The following is a 14,058-nucleotide window of genomic DNA, read 5'->3' as shown; positions in this document are numbered from 1 at the left end:
TTCATCTCACATCCTTCCATTCCTTTCTTCCTCATGTGTTTATCCAGCTTCCCCTTAAATGCATCTATGCTATTCACCTCAACCACTCCCTGTGGTAGCGAGTTCCACATTCTCACCACTCTCTGAGTAAAGAAGTTTCTCCTGAATTCCTGATTGAATTTATTGGTGGTGATCTTATATTTTTAAAACAGATGGTTGAACCTGTAGAGGCAGCAAAACATTATTCTCTTCATCACAACCTTGTTTTGTTTCTATGGCGATGATGAGTGGCTTTCTGACCTCTCACTTTGGTTTGTCCTGAGCTGTAAATTGGCTGACCTCTGCCCTCTCCCTACACCCCACCCTTGCACTGTGTCAGGAATTTACAGCAACTTCCCCCACTCACTGCTCACAATGGGGCCCAAACGCAGGTCTGGTGACCACTTTGCCAACTCTGTCCTGTTCACACATGGTCCTGAGCCCCGAGCGTCCCATCACCTCAGCCCCCAATCCCCTGCCCAACCGTTCCTCCTTTAGCCGCCTACATTGTTCCTCAACCCAGCTCAATGTGACCTCGAGGGTCAGTGGGCCAGAAATCCGATGCATTGTTGCCACCCGTTAGAACAGCGATGGCAGCGTCTCCCGCCATATTGGACAGGAGTATAGCGACAGCGTTACGGGGTAAGTATTCATTGACCCACCGGCAATAGACGGCCTCCGCAATATGTTATCAGCATCGCCTGTGTAGTTGGGGCCTGTGCTGATGGTGAGCGGTTCAATGGTCCGATATAGGTGGCCGCCTGTGATCAGTGTGGGCGGTTTAAGTGGTTGGGACGGTACCCAGATATTCCAGTCGGTGTTCTTTTAATGCTGCTATTAACTCATCTATTTAAACGGATTCACGGTGATTCGGAGTTCTGAGCCTGCGGCCTTTGTGAACTTTGACCGACTGTGCAGTCGGCCTCGGGCCTCTCCCTCGGTTTCTCACTGACCCTGCGCTCCGGTCTTGTTTCTCTGTATCGGGTTCCCCTCCGACCAAATCCTGCACCCTCGGCTTGTTTTGTGGCCCGGATAACTCACTGAACACAATAATTTATTCCCCTGTTGGTACAGAGCTTGGAGCATTGATGAAGCTGCTCCCCTCTCAGCGGCTGAGAAACATCGACCTGACGGCTGGAGAAGTGAAGACCGTCATCCTCTCTGCCGCAGTGAGGCCAACGGACTTTGCAACGATGCTGGAACTGTCCCACACAGAAATACGGAGAAGTTACAGCACGGGAACAGGCCCTTCGGCCCATCCAGTCGGTGCCGGCGTTTGCCTAACGCAGCAGCAAACGGTGCCAGTCACATTTACCCACTTTGTTCCAACCCTCCCATTGACCCACATTCCTTCAGCCACTTGCCAACCCCATCTCGAATGTTCCCCTCAACTGCTGGAAATAGTGTGGCCAGGATTCTCTGGAGCAAGGTGGGTTGGGATGGGGCGGGGCTCCAATAAGGTCGGGAAACACAGGAGGCCGAGTTTCCCCCCAGGCTCTGCCGACCTCAATAGCAGAGATTTGCATGTGAGGCTTTGGTTTCTTGCCCGCTGACAGCCAGGCTGAGAGGCTGGGGTTGGCGGCGGGCGGGTAGGCCTCAGACTGGACAGAGGAGGGAGGGAGGCTTCGCGAGAGGGCCGGGCCCTTAAATGGATCAGGGGAGGGGGTAAGAGAGAGGACTGGGGAGGAGGGGTTGGGAGAGCGGTCCAGGGTGGGCAGGGGAAGAAGGGAAAGGATCGGGGCTCGGGGGTGGGGGTGCTGATGGAAAGGATCAGCCACGTGGGAAGGGGGCGTGGATCGGTGGGGCGAGGAGCGGCCAGCAATCGGACCACACCGTTAAAAGCATCGGGGGTAGGGGTCGGGCAGAGATGCAGGGGGTGGGGGGGGCAGGAGACAGGATCGTGGCTGACCTCAGCATCGTCATTGGGGGAATGCGGATGGAGGCCTGGGATGGTGATCGCAGACGCCGCTGGGTTGGAGGTGGGGGGGACACCGATTGCAGGGGGTGGGTGAGGCTGGACCCTGGGTCCAGGAGGGAGGTATATAGCCACTTACCCTCTGGATCCAGGAGGGAGGTACATAGCCACTTACCCCCTGGATCCAGGAGGGAGGTATATTGCCACTTACCCCCTGGATCCAGGAGGGAGGTTTCGAGCCACTTACCCCCAGGATCCAGGAGGGTGGTATATAGCCACTTACCCCCTGGATCCAGGAGGGAGGTATATAGCCACTTACCCCCTGGATCCAGGAGGGAGGTATATAGCCACTTACCCCCTGGATCCAGGAGGGAGGTTTCGAGCCACTTACCCCCAGGATCCAGGAGGGTGGTATATAGCCACTTACCCCCTGGATCCAGGAAGGAGGTATATAGCCACTTACCCCCTGGATCCAGGACTGAGGAATAGAGCCACTTATCCCCAGGATCCAGGAGGGTGGTATATAGCCACTCACCTCCTGGATCCAAGAGGGTGGTATATAGCCACTCACCTCCTGGATCCAAGAGGGAGGTATATAGCCACTTACCCCCAGGATCCAGGAGGGAGTTATATAGCCACTTACCCTCTGGATCCAGGCGGGAGGTATCGAGCCACTTACCCCCAGGATCCAGGAGGGTGGTATATAGCCACTTACCTCCTGGATCCAGGAGGGAGGTATATAGCCACTTACCCCCAGGATCCAGGAGGGAGGTATATAGCCACTTACCCCCTGGATCCAGGTGGGAGGTATAGAGCCACTTACCCCCTGGATCCAGGAGGGAGGTATATAGCCACTTACCTCCTCGATCCAGCAGTTCCCTGCCTTGCTTTAGTTGCCGGGTTTCACGAATTGTGTGAAAAGCGGGTTGGAGGCGGGATCAGGTCAGGAATCCCATTTATAACAATTTAACTTCCCCCTCCCGTGCTCCAAACCCACCTGTTTTTCGAGGTTAAAATTCCCCCCTCAGCATTCTATCCAACCTGTCCCCATCCTTTCATAATTTAAAATATTTCTATTGTGTGAACATCAGAGCAGGAGGAGGCCATTCAGCCCCTCGAGCCTGCTCCGCCATTCGATTAGATCACGGCTGATCTGCACCTCACTCCATTTACCCACCTTGCTCCATATCCCTTGATACCCTTACCCACCCAAAATCTATCGATCTCAGGCTTGAAAATTTCAATTGGACCCCAGAATCCGCGGGCAGAGAGTTCCTGATTCCTTTTGTGTGGAACAAGTGCTTCCTGATTTCACTCCTGAACGGCCTGGCTCTAATTGTAAGATTGTGCCCCCTTGTTCTAGGTCCACCAGAGGAATTAATTTCTCTCTCTCTACCCTATTTTAAAGACCTCAATATATTTAAGGTGGAGATAGACAGCTTTCTGAACGACTGGGGAGTCAAGGGTCATGGGGAGCAGTCAGGGAAGTGGAGTTGAGGCCAAGATCAGATCAGCCATGATCTTATTGAATGGCGGAGCAGGCTCGAGGGGCCTGATGGCCTACTCCTGCTTCTATTTCTTATGTTCTTATGCTGAATGAAAAGGATTGTAAATGCTAAAAAGCTGAAATGAAGATCTACCTTCGATAAAATAATCTGTTTCTTTGACATTAAAACACAGCAGGTTCACAGAGAGAGAGTTGCTTCCCATCTTGGTCAGTGTTCCAACTCACAACTCGGAACGATCGATTGGTCTGCTTGGGGAGATGGAGCGGTTAATTCTTCGCTGACCTCCCTCTTGGGCTTCTCTTCTGCTCCCTCTCTCCCTTTCACTATAAAATGGCGATGTTTATACTCTCGAGGCTGCTGCACTAACAGCTCCTGATAGCGTTCTCCCACCTCACGGGTTTAGAGGACAGGTCACCTGTTTCCCCCATCTCCCTGTCCTTCCAAAGTACGGAAAGTCTTGAACTGAGGTGACAGACATGTCCTTTTAACCAGACATCGTGGTGTTTCAGCTGTGGCTCAATGGGTAGCACACCTGCCTCTGAGTCAGAAGGTTGTAGGAACTCCAGGGACTTGAGCACATAAATCTAGGCTGACAATCCCAGGGCAGTGCTGAGGAAGTGCTGCATTGTCGGAGGTGCCGTCTCTCAGATGTTACCGAGGCCCCGTCTGCTCTCTTATTGGATGTAAAAGTTCCCGTGGCACTATTTTGAAGAGCAGGGGAATTATCCCTGGTATCCTGGCCAATATTTATCCCTCAATTAATATAACAAAAAACAGATTATCTGGTCATTATCACATTGCTGTTTGTGGGAGCTTGCTGTGCGCAAATTGGCTGCCGGGTTTCCCGCATTACAACAGTGACTACACTCCAAAAGTACTTCATTGGCTGTAAAGCGCTTTGGGACGTCCGGTGATTGTGAAAGGCGCTTTCTGTCAGGTTGTCAATCCCCCAGATATCCCTAGAGTCTCCAGGAATTGAAGATTAATCTTCAGGACACTGCTGGGATAGAAATCATAGGGGCGTTAAAAAAGCATATTTATTTTCTTGAACACTTCCATTTATTAGTTATAAAAATATCAGCGATGAGAAGAAAGACTGGATCGACCAATTGGATAATGAAGAATCTGAGCTTTCCAATTGGCTGTGAGAAGGCGGGGCACCATGGTGATGGACGTGTTGGACAACCAATGGCAGGAGTGTGGGGGCTGGATGGATCGTGGCGGATGGGGGCGGGAGCTCGGACGATGAAGCCTCCAAAACTATGTCCAGTCAGATTTGCCGACCTGATCATGGACAGTCAGCAAGGACCATTGTGCATTCTGGGGCACAGCAGTTGGGAACAGTTCTGCGTTTCTCGGCTATCCTTTATGTTTGAAAAGCCTACATTGAAAAGTCTTAAATCCTTCATCCCAAACCACTTGGCTTTCCCAGGAAAGCAGATGCAGAGAGGCTCCTGCAGTAATGTGCGTGTTTTTGAACCCATTTGTAATGTTTGGGAGACATTGCATCGAATGTACAGCACGGATAAATGCCATTCAGACCAACGGGACCGTGCCGGTGTTTATGCTCCATACGAGCCTCCTCCCACCCCTCTTCATCTAACCCCATCAACATAACCTTCTCCCTCGTGTGTTTATCCAGCTTTCCCTTAAATGCATCGATCATATTCGCCTCAACCACTCCCTGTGGCAGCGAGTTCCACATTCTCACCGCTCTCTGGGTGAAGAACTTTCACCTGAATTCCCGATTGTATTCATTATAACAACAACACCAACAACTTGTATTTATATAGCACCTTTAAGGTAGTGAAACATCCCAAGATGTTCCACAGGAGTATTATGTGATAATAATTTAACACCGAGCCGCATAAGTAGAAATTACCGCAGGTGACCAAAAGCTTGGTCAAAGAGGTAGGTTTTAAGAAGTGCCTTGAAGGAGGAAAGAGAGGCAGAGAGGTTTAGGCAGGGAGTTCCAGAGCTTGGGGCCCGGGCAACAGAAGGCATGGCCACCAATGGTTGAGTGATTATAATCAGGTAACTATCTTGTATTCAGATGTACATATTGGTGACTATCTTAGTTGGCTCCTCGCTTTGGTCTCCCCCACTTCTCTCTACGTCTACTCTATCAAACCCTTTCATAATCTTAAAAACCTCTGTCGGGTCCCCCCCCGCCCCCTTAGCTGTATTAAATATAATAAAACTGTTACATTTATCTCTAGCTGTAGATATTCAGGGGAAATGAGTTTTAGAAAAGGACAAAGTCAAGATGGAGAATGTTTCCTTATTAAAAACAAAGATGGAGACAGGGGTACAGCTTTCTATAAGAACACAGTCGGGTTGGTTGCTAAATAAATTAGCCATGATGCTGAAGGTTCTCGGTGATAATCGCTCCATTGGTCGAAGAGGTACAATGAGTATTCAAATTTAAACTGCAGCATCTGCCAATCAGATGGAAAGATGTGGTTACAATTCTAGTCGGGTGTCAGTGGTGGCACTCTCGCCTCGGAGTCAGAATATCGTGGCTTCAAATCCCCCTATTGAGACTTGAGCGCATAATCTAGGCTGACACTCCCAGTGCAGTGTTGAGGGAGCGCTGCACTGTCGAAGGGGCCGTTTTTCAGTTGAGACTTAAAACTGAGGCCCCGTCCGCTCCTCAGATGGACGTAAAAGATCCCGTGGCACTATTTCGAAGAAGATATCCCTGGTGTCCTGGGGCTAATATTTAGCCTTCATCCAATATCACTAAAAGCAGATTACCTGGTCATTATTACATTACTGGTTGTGGGAGCTTGCTGTGCATAAATAGGCTGCCACGTTTCCAACATTAACTACACTTCAAAAGTACTTCATTGGCTGTCAAGCAGCTTTGGGACATCCAGAGGTTGTGAAAGATGCTACATAAATGCAAGTCTTTCTTTATATCTACAGAACTAATCACTGTGATGAGCGCGGTGGGTAAGAAAAGCGACCAATAAACAAGCAGCAAGTACCACAAATGGAGCAAATCTTTCTAGTCCTTCAAAATAGGAAACTTCTGCATTTTAAACCATTTGGTTCCTTAAATTACAGTACAGATTGAACCTCCCTTGTCCAGAACTCTCTTATCCAGAACCACCCCTCGTCCAGAACCATTCCCGGCCACCGGGTGGCGCATGCGCAGAACTCCGACATGAACATATTGTAGTCCTTCCTCGCTGCCGACTCCCGCAATCGCTGGCCTGACCCAGTGATCCACAGCCCCACCACACCCGCCCCCCCACCCCACAATCTCTCTGCCGAACCCCCAACCCCAAACCAACCAGCCCCGATATCTCCTTGCTCAGTACCTGTACCATCCAATTTAACGTGACCACCCCTCGTCTGGAAAAATCCCTTATCCAGCACAGGTTAGGTCCCGAGGGTTCCGGCTAAGGGAGGTTCAACCTGTACAAGTTCATGAAGTACTTGAAAAATAAACTAAAGGCCTATTTCAATTTAACAACTACAACAACTTGTATTTATATAGTGCCTTTAATGTAGTAAAATATCCCAACCTGTTATGAGGGAAAACATTTGTCATCGAGTCACTTAAGGAGAAATTAGAGCAGGTGCTTGGTCACAGAGGTAGGGTTTAAGGAGCGTCTTAAAGGAGGAAAGAGAGGTAGAGAGGCGGAGAGGTTTAGGCAGAGAGTTCCGGAGCTTGTGGCCTAGGCAACAGAAGACAAGGCCACCAATAGTTGAGCGATTATAATCAGGGATGCTCAAGAGGGCAGAATTAGAGGAGTGCAGACATCTCGGGGGGGGTTGTGGGGCTGGAGGAGATTACAGAGATAGGGAGGGGTGAGGCCCATGGGGGAATTTGAAAACAAGGATGAGATTTTTGAAATCAAGAAAGGAAGGGAAGCATTCATCAGGGAACTCCACAGCAAGCACCCTGGCATTGTGCTAATGGAGGCCATTGCCCAGTCACATGTATGGTGGCCAGGGATTGACTCAGACCTGGAACACTGGGTTCACAGGTGCACGACGTGTGCCCAGCTGGGCAATGCACCCAGGGAGGCCCCGCTCAGCCCATGGCCCTGGCCCACATGGACTATGCGGGGCCGTTCATGGGAAAAATCTTCTTGATTGTAGTCGATGCATACTCGAAATGGATCGAGTGCATCATATTAAACTCATGCACGACATCCATCACCGTGGAGAGTCTGCGCACGGTTTTCGCGACCCACGGCTTGCCGGACATTCTGGTCAGCGACAATGGCCGGTGTTTCACCAGTCATGAATTCCAGGAGATTATGTCGGGTAATGGCATTAAACACGTCCAGACGGCACCATTCAAGCCGGCTTCCAATGGCCAGGCAGAACGTGCGGTCCAAGTCATAAAACAAGGCAAGCTCCGTATCCAGTGACCCTCTCTTCAGTACCGCCTATCACGCCTCCTGCTGGCCTATAGGTCCCGGCCGCACTCGCTCACGGGAGTCCCTCCAGCGGAACTCCTCATGAAACGCACACTCAAAATGTGGCTGATCCTCATTCACCCAAGCCTGGCAGACATTGTTGAGGGCAAGCGGCAGTCCCAAACCGAGTGCCATGATTGAAACTCAAGGGGGAGGTGTGTAGAAATGGATGACCCGGTATTTGTGCTTAACCATGCACTAGGACCCAAGTGGCTTGAGGGCACCGTAATTAGTAAAGAGGGAAATAGGGTCATCGTGGTCAGACTGAACAATGGGCAGATATGCCGCAAACATCTGGACCAGGTAAAGAAAAGGTTCAGCATGGACACTGAGGAACCTGAAATAGACCATGGGATGTCAACCACACCACTGCCAGTGAACGAGCAACAAGGACAGTCAACAGCATGCACAGTCCCTACGGCCAGCCCGGACAGGCCGGAACCAACTCAGGCGACAGAGACGCATGTCACGGCTCAACCACCGGAGCCACAACTGCGGCGTTCCACGAGAGAGCGTCGACCGCCTGAAAGACTCAATCTTTGACCCAAAGACATTGGGGGGGGAGGTGATGTCATGTTTGTAACCTTCATATAACTGTAACCAATATGTAACAACATTGTACACTGTACACAACTGTGAAATACACACCTTGACCACAGGGGGTGAACTTGTGGGAGACACTCCTTACCTGGTCAGCCAGGTACTTAAAGGGAGGTTCCACGCAGGCTCAGCACTCCTTGGTCCGGGCAATAAAGGTACAGGTCATGTAGTGACCTTGTCTGCAGTATATGCCTTGTGTGAATATGTTCCAGAGTTAGGAACTCTACATACGCAGCAAGTGGTTAGGATTTAGAATGCACGGCCTGACAGGGCGGTGGATACAGATTCAGTAGCAGCCTTCAAAAGGGAATTGGATAAATACTTGAAGGAGAAAAAAATTGCCGGGATATGGGGAAAGGGTGGTGGGGCGCAGCGGGGGGTGGGAATGTGACTAACTGGTACACAGAGCATAGTGGTCATGTTACTGGACCCGTAATCCACAGGCCGGGACTAATGACCCGTGAGACTTGAGTTCAAAGCCCACCACTGCAGCTGGGGAATGTAAATTCAATTAATGAAATAAAAAGTTAGTAAAGAAGTATCTGTAAAGAAACTCTTGGGTTGTAAAAACCCAACTAGTTCTCTAATGTCCTTTAGGAAAGGAAATCTGCCACCCTTACCCAGTCAGGGCCTATCTGTGACTCCAGACCCACAGCAACGTGTTTGACCCTTAACTGCCCTCTGAACTGGCCCAGCGAGACACTCAGTTGTATAAAACGACTCACCACCACCTTCTCGAGGGCAATTATGGATGGGCAATAAATGCTGGCCTTGCCGGCAACGCCCACATTCTATGAATGAATTTTTTTTTAATGGATTGCCCTTGGAATGAGCCGGCACACACTCGATGGGCCGAATGGCCTCCTTCTGTTCTGTTCTATTTTACCATTCTAAGGAGAGTTACAATAAGCAGAGGAAGTGTCATTTATTGCAGGAAATATCAGTCGCAGGGGTTTTGACCGGCGATATATATAACAAAAGACTTGTATTTATATAGCGCCTTCACGACCTCAGGACAACTCACAGTGCTTCACGGCCAATGAAGTACTTTCGAAGTATAGTCACTGTTTCAGTTAACTATACTTAAATTTTATACCAAGAGCAGGTTGACTCCTGTAATGTATGTACCTGTGAGGATGTTCACAGATTGGTGGAGCTGTTAATTGTGACTGGCTTAGCCAGTCAAGTGATGTTCACAAGACTCAATAAAACCCCAGCCAGTTGGGTTCGGGGGATCCACTATGAGGCAGGTGGTTGTGAGCCTGGTGGATGAACTGGTAAAGTGTAGTGTGATTGTTAAACCTTTGTTAATAAACCAACTAGTTCTTAATCGCAATGTGTTGCTATTAATTATTAAGCAAAGAGCCCATGAAGCAAATACATTACAACTCCGAACGATTTAATGTGACAAGGACCCAGATACATTGTGAGTTTTAATTGTTCTCATTCGGAGTGCTGACTGTGGGTTGTATCTTGCGTTAAAGTGAGGGCTGAGTACCGGAAATGGTTTGCCAAGAAGTTCAAGGCAATGGACACGTTGGCTTCACCGGAGGATAAAGGCACCACAATGACAGCCATGTCGGTAAGTGGGTCTCGGCTGATATCACAGATTCTTAGAGTTGTACCGCACAGCAGGAGGCCATTCGGCCCATCGTCCTGTCCCACTCCCCACCCCCCCACCCCCGCTCTGTCCCCTTAGCCTGGCAAATATTTCATTTTTCAAGTATTTATCCAATTCCCTTTGAAAGTTACTATTGAATCTGCCTCCACCACCAATTCAGGCAGCACGTTCCAGATCACAGCAACTCGCTGTGTATAATATTTCTCCTCATCTTCCCCCCCCCTGGTTCTTTTGCCATTTATCTTAAATCTGTGTCCTCTGGTTACTGGCCCTCCTGCCACTGGAACCATCTGATCCCTACTCTATCAAAACCCCCTCATGATTTTGAGCACCTCTGTTAAATCTCCCCTTAACCTTATCTGCTCTGAAGGAGAACAATCCCAGCTTCTCCAGTCAAATCAAAAACACAATAGTCGGGTTGTACTTGCTTTGGAGGCAGTTCAGAGAAGGTTCATTCGGTTGATTCCGGAGATGAGGGGGTTGACTTATGATGAAAGGTTGAGTAGGTTGGACCTCTACTCATTGGAATTTAGAAGAATGAGAGGTGATCTTATCAAAACATATAAGATTATGAGGGGCCTTGAAAAGGTGGATGCAGAGAGGATGTTTCCACTGATAGGGGAGACTAGAACTAGAGGGCATGATCTTAGAATAAGGGGCCGCCCATTTAAAACTGAGATGAGGAGGAATTTCTTCTCTCAGAGGATTGTAAATCTGTGGAATTCGCTGCCTCAGAGAGCTGTGGAAGCTGGGACATTGAATAAATTTAAGACAGAGATGGACAGTTTCTTAACCAATAAGGGAATAAGGGGTTATGGGGAGCGGGCGGGAAAGTGGACCTGAGTCCATGATTGGATCAGCCACGATCATATTGAATGGCGGAGCAGGCTCGAGGGGCCGCATGGCCTACTCCTGCTTCGATTTCTTATGTTCTTATAAATGTATCTTTATTCTTCCTTTCTTATCACTCTCTAGGGCTCCCTCCCTAAAGCCTTCCTCCTTTCACCCATCTCCCCTAACGCTAGGCCGGTTTTCTGCGACGAGAGTCTCACTTCCTGACTCTCCAAAGCCTTTCCACCATCTACAAGGCACAAGTCAGGAGTGTGATGGAACACTCTCCACTTGCCTGGATGAGAGCAGCTCCAACAACACTCAAGAAGCTCGACACCATCCAGGACAAAGCAGCTCACTTGATCGGCCCCCCATCCACCACCTTCAACATTCACTCCCTCCACCACCGGCGCACCGTGGCTGCAGTGTGAACCATCTACAAGGTGCACTGCAGCAACTCGCCAAGGCTTCTTCGGCAGCACCTCCCAAACCCGCGACCTCTACCACCTCGAAAGACAAGGGCAGCAGGCGCATGGGAACACCACCACCTTCACATTCCCCTCCGAGTCACACACCATCCTGACTTGGAAATATATCGGCCGGTCCTTCATCGTCGCTGGGTCAAAATCCTGGAACTGCCTCCCCAACAGCACTGTGGGAGCACCTTCACCACACGGACTGCAGCGGTTCAAGAAGGTGGCTCACCACCACCTTCTCCTGGGCAATTAGGGATTGTAATAAATGCCGGCCTTGCCAGCGACACCCGCATCCCATGAACGAATTAAACCCCCCCCCCGGGATTCAGCTCCGTAAGGCAACTTGGGTATTTTCTTGTTGTTTTCGGGTGGGGGGGTGGTGGGGAGGCGCTACATAAATGAAAGCATTTGTTCAAATCTCTGATTCCACTCTTCAAAGAGATATAAACATAAGTAAATCAGAGATAGAATCAGGAGTAGGCCATTTGGCCCCTCGAACCTGCTCCGCCATTCAATAAGATCATGGCTGATCTGATTTTGGCCTCAATGCCACTTCTCTGCCCGCTCCCCATAAACTTTTACTCCCTTATTACTTAAAAATCATTCTATCTCCAGCTTAATATATCCAATGACCCAGCCTCCACAGCTCGTTGGGGCAAAGAATTCCACAGATTTACAATCCTCTGAGAGAAGAAATTCCTCCTCAATTCTGTTTTAAATGGGTGACTCCCTTATTCTGAAACTGTGCCCCCTAGTCCTAGATTCCCCCACGAGGGGAAATATCCTCTCTGTATCTACCCTGTCAAGCCTCCTCAGAATCTTATACGTTTCAATAAGGTCACCTCTGATTCTTCTAAACACAGGCCCAACCTGCTCAAACTTCCTTCATATGACAACTCCTTTATCTCAGGAATCAACCTGGTGATATGTACCCAGCGTCCCGTAAAGCAGTAACGCAACGACATTAATGCTGGGAACCTGTTTGACTTCCACCTCATGAAAAGGCTCAAAGGGAAAACTTATTGTGCATCTTTGTCCTCTGAACAAACAGTTTTATTTCCGCTCCTAATCCTTTCACCTAGTTAGTTGAAGAAACGTTTTATGATGTGACGTGGCGTTTACTTGTGTTTCTTCCCACTGAGGCCTCCCACAGAGGATGCCGAGCGAGAAGGAGAGGTTTCTCCATGTCACTCTCGGTCTAGCGAGCCGATACGAGACAGGCTGCTCGCTTTGAGCTTGTTGCCTTCCCTTCCGGTGGTACTGCCTCTAATGGGACATGGAAGCTTTTGATGTCCAGCAAGCAATGGGCTTGTCTTGTCTCATTGATTTTCCCCAGTTATAGGGAGACAAAATGTTCATTGATCGAAGCGTAATTAAATAACACCTTCTTACACATGTCACCACTGATCTAATTAGGATTTAAAAAGCAAGATTCATTGCATTAATGGATTTGTGGTCGCATTGTCCTTTGCAACACTTAACGTGGAATGCTGTACAAACTCCAAACTACAGGGTTAATCGCTAAACAGGAGCCTCGATAAATCTTGTTCACTGCCACCCCGAATGGACAGTGTTTAATCAGCAGAGAAGCCTCTCTGCTCGGATTCAATCTCAAGCCCCAAATCTTTTCCTGGCCAGTTTTCTCATCCTGAAAGATATTTATCGGGAGCTTTGTCAATATTGCTCCCTCAATTCGGATTATCTGGTCGTTTGTCCCATAACTGTTGGCAGTTATAATGCACCTTTCATGGCCTTGGGCCATCCCGAAGCCAAGGAAGTACTTTTCTTGCCGTCTAGTCACTGTTGCAATGTAGGAAACGCAGCAGCAGCCAATTTGTGCACAGCAAGCTCCCGCAAACAACAATGAGATAAATGGTCAGTTCAACCTGTTCTTGCTGACGTTCATTGTGGGATAAATGTTGGCCAGGACCCCGGGAAGAACCTTTCTATTCAGTACTCATTCCCGGCATGCGAACGAGAAAATATCCCGAGTTGCCTCACGGAGATGAACCACAGGAGTTTTAACAAATGTGTTCTTGTACTGTGGGCGTCACTGGCAAGGCCGGCATTTATTGCCCATCCCTAATTGCCCTTTGAGAAGGTGGTGGTGAGCCGCCTTCTTGAACCAGTCCATGAGACTTCTTTGTAGCAGTTTGGTACAACTGAGAGTCACGCTGGGCTATTTCAGAGGGGTATCTAAGAGTCAACGACATTGCTCTGTACCTAGAGTCACATATAACAACAACTTGTATTTATTGTTGTGTATGCATGCCTGTAACACTGTTATGCCACACTGAATGTACCCTTATACTGTACACACCTTACCTGTACACCAGAGTGTGCTGCTGCTGGAGACCTAAGGGTTACCTGCACACTGCACACTGCAGGTAACCCAGTATAAAAGGGAACTCACAGCTTGTGGTCCTCACTCAAGCAGCTGCAAATAAAGGACTACGGGTCTTCACAGTTTAAATATCATACCCTGCCTCGTAGAGTCAGTGCTAAAGGTGTCGACATATACTACAACTGGTGACGAGAATACGAGGTCATGAACCACGTGCTCAGCATGTCGAATCGCAGCATCTTTCAGCAATTTACCGATGGGGAAGATTGGGACGTTGTTGTAGAAAGATTGGAACACTTAAGGAGACTG

At 49.1% G+C, this 14,058-nt stretch overlaps 1 pseudogene; it reads left to right on the top strand.

Annotated features, from left to right (window-relative positions):
• Positions 1-13,142, top strand: part of LOC139237764 (adhesion G protein-coupled receptor E3-like) — a 47,293-nt pseudogene extending 34,151 nt beyond the window's left edge.
• The last annotated feature ends 916 nt before the right edge of the window (positions 13,143-14,058 follow it).

The sequence above is a fragment of the Pristiophorus japonicus genome, chromosome 24 (assembly GCF_044704955.1).
Source record: "Pristiophorus japonicus isolate sPriJap1 chromosome 24, sPriJap1.hap1, whole genome shotgun sequence".
NCBI classification, from domain to species: domain Eukaryota; kingdom Metazoa; phylum Chordata; class Chondrichthyes; family Pristiophoridae; genus Pristiophorus; species Pristiophorus japonicus.
This window is presented reverse-complemented; position numbering and strand designations above follow the sequence as displayed.